The 7421-nt window shown below is 35.0% G+C and overlaps 1 protein-coding gene and 1 long non-coding RNA gene across 4 annotated transcripts in view; one reads left to right on the top strand and one right to left on the bottom strand.

Moving 5' to 3' along the window:
* LOC145254856 (uncharacterized) overlaps positions 1-3291 on the top strand; it is a 50126-nt gene extending 46835 nt beyond the window's left edge. The window contains exons 3-4 of the long non-coding RNA XR_013863817.1: positions 1332-1426; positions 3211-3291. This is a non-coding gene — a long non-coding RNA (uncharacterized LOC145254856). The remainder of the gene's footprint in view (positions 1-1331; positions 1427-3210) is intronic.
* Positions 1-7421, bottom strand: part of LOC145254855 (dynein regulatory complex protein 1-like) — a 164491-nt gene that overhangs the window by 89581 nt on the left and 67489 nt on the right. For 2 of the 3 annotated variants that reach the window (XM_080113707.1, XM_080113710.1), the window contains one exon: positions 1-113. This exon is cut by the window's left edge and continues 4 nt beyond it. The exons of the other annotated variant lie outside the window; for it this stretch is intronic. The gene's annotated coding sequence lies outside the window, so the exon portion shown is untranslated. The remainder of the gene's footprint in view (positions 114-7421) is intronic. 3 annotated transcript variants of the gene reach the window in all.

The raw sequence follows: 7421 nt of genomic DNA, 5'->3' as shown, positions 1-7421 counted from the left end.
TTGAAGTCACTGTGCAGTGGTATCCATGTTGGCTTGTTTGCATCCTTGTTGACGCAGAACCAAAGGTTTGGGCAAAGTTGTGCCTCAACAGAGGAGTGTGTTGTCATCGAGAGCTGGGAAGAAAGAAAAAGAATTGTCAGGTGTTTAACCTTTTATAAACTCAGTTATGTGATCAACTCACCTGATCGATGGTCTTTAATTGGAAAAAAATGAAAAATGAAGTTGACCGCTCTGCAATGATGTTATAAAGCAAACACATTCAAAATCTTAAGCCACGAGTTTATCCTGCTACGATTACCAGTTTATATGCAAGAAGTGTAAGACAAAAAAGATGAGAATTCAGATGTGGAGAAAGTATGTTTTAGATGGTGAGAATGATGAGGTTGTCCAGAAGTTTTGTTACCTTGGTATTACCATCGGAGCACAGAGAGTTGCTGGTGCTAGAGTAAATGGCTTCAGAGGAAGATAAAATCTTGGACAGTATATAGAGATTTGTTTAGAAAAGGAGACGTTATTGGTTCAGTTACATTGAAAGAATAGATGAGAGTGCTTTGGTAATTAGATGTAGAACAGTTGAGGTAGCAGGGTCAGTTGTTCAGAAAAGATCAAGGAAAATACATAAGGAAGTGATAAGAATGCATTTGCGGTAAAGAGGGATAAATAAAGACCTGACTAGATATGGATCATCATCATCATCATCATCATCTAAACCTGAAGCAATGAGGGCATGCATATGTATAAAAGTGAACTTTGATTAGATGGCTTTTAGCTTGCAGAGTTCACATAAGATAATTTGCATTTAAAGAATTGGGAGACTCATATTCTCAGACTCACTTATCTCAATTACAAACCATCTTAATACGATTTAGAATTAACTGATGAAGTAGCATCCAAATATATATAGCTTTCAATAGTCCTGGACATACTTCAGAGTGTTGAAGAGCATATAATTGGAAGAATCTAATGTCATAGTTGGAAGAGTCTAATGCCATAATTCTGTACACTTGTAAAACTAAGTGGCATGCAGAGGAGAGTGAGTGACAAAGCGATGGACTTGGGCATCAAAATTCTGTGTGTCTGATGAGTAGGCAGCATGCAATCATATTCAAGCTATTTCCTTTTCTTATAATAGTTCTCAGTACTTGAACTTGAATCTGTGAGACATACAATCAAGGAGTAAATTTTAAGAGCAGTCCAACACATGCCAACATGAAACACAGACATTTAATTTGAATATTATTATTATTATTATGATGATGACGACGATGATGATGATGATGATGATGATGATGATGATGATGACGATGATGATTATTATTTTTATTTTTCAGCTTACAATGTAAGTCTACATCAGAACAGAAAAGTAAGATTGGCATGCATCACAAAGTCACCAAAAATGAAACCATAGAATTGGTTCCGACAGAAGGTATGAAAGAATTTCTCTTTCAAGACTTTCCATTATTCTAGAATTTTAAAGAATTTAGATTGTACCTTTTAAAGAATACTTTCTTAATGAAATAACATTGTTTTTCCATCAAACATATGTGAAACGTTTTCTAGATTTCATTGTAAAATGAAAATACTTTACTTTGTTGGAATAAAGATTTTGGAATTTGGAATTTTTTAGATGAGGGTTGAGCATTCAAACTCATCTTGGTTGTTGAGCCTCCAGCCTTCTTCGAGGGCATCATTTTAATCTTAGTTTGTTATTTTGTTTTACAGCATATCAACCCTTTTTGTGTTATTTAATGATGAATCTGGTTTATTTTGGTTATTTATTTTTTATGCTTCAAATTCTTTCTGTAATAATTTTTTTTTTTTTTTTTGCAAACTGTTATCCTCGTCTTCATAGTTGCTGTTGTCTCACCACGTTTTTGGCCAACTAATCCCCTGGCCTGTGCTCGCTTGGGCTATAGAGACTCAATGCCTCTATCCACTGTACCACAATCCCTGAAGGATGATCACGGTTGGGGTTTATAGTCTTATGAATCCATAATTTGATTTGATGGTTTTATAAATCCATATAAGACCATAAAATTCAACATTGATCACCCTTTAGCGCCATGATGCAGTGGATAGAGGCGATGCGTCTCTATGGATCCAGGTGAGCATTGTTTGAAGACAGCGGTTTCAATCCTACCCAAAGTAGGCCAGATGATTAGTTGGCCAAAAACGTGGTGAGACAACAACAAACATGGAAGGCAGTAATTACTGGCGATACAGTTATAAGATTCAGCATTCCTATCCTATTGTGGTTAATCACCTAAAGAAGGCTAGAAAATAACTTGGGCAAAATGTAGTGAAACAAGAACTATGAAGATGAGGATAAGAGTCCACAAAAATAAAAATCTATACACAAATCATGAAGCCTCACCTCAAAGGATTCCAAAAAATAAAAAATAAAATAATATATAATTCAAATTCTTTATATCTTCAGATATTTATTTATAGCATTTGGTTTTATTGTTTTTTTAGAGGGAAATTGTTGTTTTTGTTTTAGAATTTGCAGAACATGATTGAGTTTTGCAACGAGAAACGAAAAAAAAAACCAATAACATACATTAAAAAAGATTGGAGGTAACAACGTGGGAATGAACACTCAAAATGATAACAGTAATTTGAATAATCCAAATTTGGTTGTTTTTGTTTTACGGCATATCAACCCTTTTCAAGTTATTTAATGCTGAATCCAGTGATTTTGAAGAAAAATTTGTTAATAGAATATATTTGTTGTTTTCAAGTCAGTTTCTATTGGGACCCTAACAGGTACTACCACTCCGGGTTAGAGTGGACCTGGGAGCAATGGCAATTAAAGAATGGCTCCACACTCCCCAAAACCTGCAAGCTGGGGCCTCACCACTGGATATAGTTTAAGGTCATATCCAGGACCAGATAATCCAAATTTATTTGTAGATGCGATAGAAATAATTTGTAAAAAAAAAAAAGTGTAAAAAGTAAACCTATTCTTGATTTTTAGATGCACAGTCTTATTATTTATCTCTATAGATTACTGTTTATTGCTACATATTGTGTAGTCAGTTGTGTGAGAATAGCTCTCAGAATGAGAACAGTAGTCTCAATATCCAAATAATCCAAATAATACAAGTCCTCATCTCAAAAATTTCAAAACATGAAGTTTTAATAATTTTTTTTTTTTTTAAATAAACTTTAAATTTGCAAATTAAATTTTATTTTATCATTTCATTGCAGGTTGATATGATCACCTCCCCTGGAAAATAAACTGACAACAAATTTAAAACTGAAATAAAAACTTTTTTATATGAACTTTTATTTCATTTGGTTTTGATTTTTTTTTTAGCATACGCATGCTATTCTAACGTAAGATTATCTTGTCAGATTTTTCAAAGTCAGACTTAAGTAGCATTTAGGCTGACAAATCAAACTTTGCTTCTGACTATCCAATTTTAACTTGTTTTTGTTGTACCAATATCCATGGCTCTGCTCTTGATGAGAAATCGACTCTAAAACTTCTTGGTTTTTCTTTCTTATCATATCTTTGTTGGAGTCCATATATTAAATCCATTGCTCTTTCCACTTCTTGTAAAATCGGTTCTCTCACTTATTGTAAACACTTTCTCGTGCTTGAGGCTATTCTCTATCTCTGCAAATCTGCTATCAGACCATACTATAGATTATGTATGGAGTACTTTTGTTATATTTGGGCTGGTGAATCTGTGTTTTATTTGAAGGTTCTTGATAAATTACAGAAACGTATTTGTAATGTAATTAACCCCATACTTTCTTCTTCACTGCAATGTGATGTTGCTAGTCTCAGTCTTTTCTACAAATACTATTATATCATGTGAATTGTCTGGTCTATTCCTTGCTTCCTTTGTTCCAGCTCGTTTGGCTCATTGGTCTAGTGGTCTCCATCAATTCACTGTTTTGATACATCATTTTAATACAGCTTTCTATTCCAGTAGCTTCTTGCCAAGGATTGCAAGGTTCTGGAACTCTCTTCCTGCTTACAGCCTTAATCTTTTAAAGACTAAGGTCAATAGGCATTTCCTGTCTTTACAATAATGAGCTTTTGTTCTTGTTAGCTCCTTATATCAAGTGGCTTCATGTCTTGTCTCAAGTGATTTCCATAAAAAAATAAAATAAAAAATAATAATGTACTATTCTACAATTATTTAAAATATTACTTAGTTCAATCAAGAACAACTACTAATAGGAAACATTTTAAATAATCACTTAAAATTAATAATTAGCAAGAAGGATAACTCATTTTCAATTGAAGAATATAATAATAATGTCTCTCTTAAATTAAAAAAATGTGCAAATAAAAAATAAAAACTGAAATGACTTTCACTGCATTCCAAGCAGATAAAGATAACATTCAGTATTGATTTTGTCTAAAAAAAAAAAAAAATTACTTGATCCATGAATGATTCATAGGAGTTTGGAAAAAGTTATCCAAATATCGATTCAAGTTGAACTAGATCAAATTTTAAATATCTACAAATGTTTTTCAAACACTTTATGTTGACATTCTATTTTTCAATGTATGCTTCGTAGTTATTGGTAGGAAATTAAGATTTGAAATATAATTTTATACATTTGTTTACAGAACTTAAGTATTTAAATTGCCAAAAAATAGTTTGTCCTTTTTTTTAAAATAAAAACAAAAAAGAATTCATCTAATATATAGAGTTATCTATCAGATTTTCCAAATCAAACCCAAATAGCAAGCTATATTACATATTCAGCTCGCCTATTTTTTGTTTTACCTTTCACTGTCCTATTGGCATGAACATATTTTATTTCATTTTGTATAAGTAAAAAAGCCATCTATTCCTGATAACAGGAAATGTCTATAGAATTATCTCCTCTGATAACAGGAAGTAAAGAGGCAGCGATCTCCCCTTGTATCTATATATAGATGACAAATGGTTGGGGTGGCCATTTACTTTTTGTTTGGATCTTAGCAGTGGGCTAGAAAGACACATTTTCCCACTTGACATTGTTCTACAAATAGGATCAATATTGTAAGGTGTGGAAATTCATAAAACAACATTGAATATACTCATCATTAAACATCATAAAACAAGAAAACATTAATCTATTGAAGCAACTTATTGAGCTTTAGAAAGAAAACATTGAGCTAAGAAAAGAGATACTCCGCAGTTATCTCAACATGTTGCAGGTAAAAAAAAAACAAAAATAGAACGACCCTTGATAGGATTAGATACAACTCTTAGAGAATGGGCATTGTTTTTGGACACAGGTGCCTGGTACAAAGATATATGTGGATTGCAAAATCTAGCTGCGATCTGTAATGAACTACAGAAGACATGTACACCAGAAACAAACAAGTTACTCTTTGAACAGAGAGCAGAGAGGCTAAACTCTGCCATAGAGGAGTACCTTCTATGTCAAATAGGATTGATGGCAGTGAAAGAATTACACAAAAAATTCCACCAACAGAAATCCCACTATATGAGGCAGAACAAGGTTGAGTCAACACATTTTTTATTGAGACTATGTGGGCAAGTTAAATTTTGTGAATTTAGAATTCAATGTTCAAATTAACAGACTTGCCGGCAGTAAGTGAACTATTTAGATGGCATAGTTTCCCGACAGATGATAGCTGGACTTAGAAACACAGAACACCAAAGGAGGGTACCAGCAGAGCTTGCTACATTGGAGCAGAAGTTTTACCGTTAGTCTGCCTGGAGGAAACAGACAAGTCAACTCCCACATTAATGATGCCACACACCCTCTTGTGCTATCTGGTGTATAAAGGTCAAAGAACAGCACAACCAGGAAACCAATGACCCTTCGACCCCAAAATATACCAAACGTTACAACGGATGCAGAAAGACGCCACGCCCTAGAGGATTGATTAGTCGAAAGGATTTTTTATCAGCTTGACTCAAGTGTCATTTTTGCTGAGTGGTGGAGCACCTGAAAAAAGTATGCCAAAATTTGAGCAGTCCAGAATGGAAACCACAAGCACAAGTATGGAGAAGTGAGGAGTCATTTATATTCACCAATGGTACCTCAGATAATTCTTTTGTTTGCAAGCACAAAACGCAGCCAGCGAATGTGCCTCACTTTAAGTGGGATTGAGGAGCAATTTTAGGTGTGCACCCCAGTGGGATTGGGGAGCAATTTTAGGTGTGCCTTTCAGTGACAGTAGAAGTGACTATGATACTTGAAACTCATGCAAGATTTGATTTCAGACTCAGGGGCACAAATGTGTTTGAGTGAGTCTGAAATTCAGAAACTCCTTGGATACTAACCATCCATTGGATACGGAGCATAGCAGACAGCTGTTTACACATCAGAGGTGTTCTATTTCCACCTATAAAAGTGTGAACACGACAGGCCATATATATGTCAGAAAACACATTTGTGCTTTGTCACAAGTAGACTTGAAGAAACTGGACTTATTGCCTCCCAATTTCCCAACATCGCTACCGCAGAATAGTTTCTTGAGGAACATAAAGGAATTGGCCCCATGTGAATGCCTGTGCAGAATGTTTGTCCTGAAGAAATCAGAAACCATCCCATTCAAGCCGACAAACATGCACTGAAACAATGAGTAAAAGACCATCAACCATTGCAAACAATGAAAGGTAAATCCTTAGAGATAAAGCTCATCCCAGGGGTAACACCAACAACATTTCATACACTGCTACCTGTTCTTCATCACTAGAGAAAGAAGGTGAAGCAGAACATAGACATATTCAAACTGGGGATAATAGAACCGATATTGATAAGCATACCTACCACTTGATGTTCAAGAATGGTGGTTATGCCAAAAAAAGGGATGGATCTCCAAGGCACACAGTGGACTGACAGAAGTTGAATGAAAGAAACACATCACACCTCATCCCAATTCAATCAGGTTTCACTGATACTAGCACACACTGGAAAAACGATTCTGCATACATGGAATGGATTCTCCAGTTTATCACTATCCCCAACCGTACAGGACACTATTATGTTCATTACTAAGTAGGGCCGATACAGGTACTCTCGGGCCCTTCAAGGATTCTATGGATTAGGGAATGGATACTCTCATCGATTTGATCACATGTGGATATGGCTCATAAAACTCAATGCATAAACGACAGCCTCCTATGGTACAACTCAATTGGTCAAGATCAAAGTGTAGTATCTGTTCTCCAGATGCTGCACTTCCATTTCTTGTTCTCTTTCGGTGGAGGATCAGTCCTTCACGACTGAGACAATTTTTTATTTTTGTACCTTTTCTCCACGTTAAAAAACGACCCTGGTGTCTAACTCTGTCCCGTGGGGAGGCATAGTAAAAGGTACATCAATCGCTACACAAACAAAAGGAATTGTATTTAATACAGACAAGTTTCACTTTGCCAAAATGGAGGTGGAGATTGCAGGATTTCTGGTTACCACAAACAGAGTTAAACCCCAGA

Source organism: Euprymna scolopes, chromosome 30, assembly GCF_053919585.1.
Source record: "Euprymna scolopes isolate OS-2025 chromosome 30, ASM5391958v1, whole genome shotgun sequence".
Classification (NCBI taxonomy): Eukaryota; Metazoa; Mollusca; class Cephalopoda; order Sepiida; family Sepiolidae; genus Euprymna; species Euprymna scolopes.
Note: the sequence above shows the minus strand (reverse complement) of the source record. Positions and strands in the feature narration are given on the sequence as shown.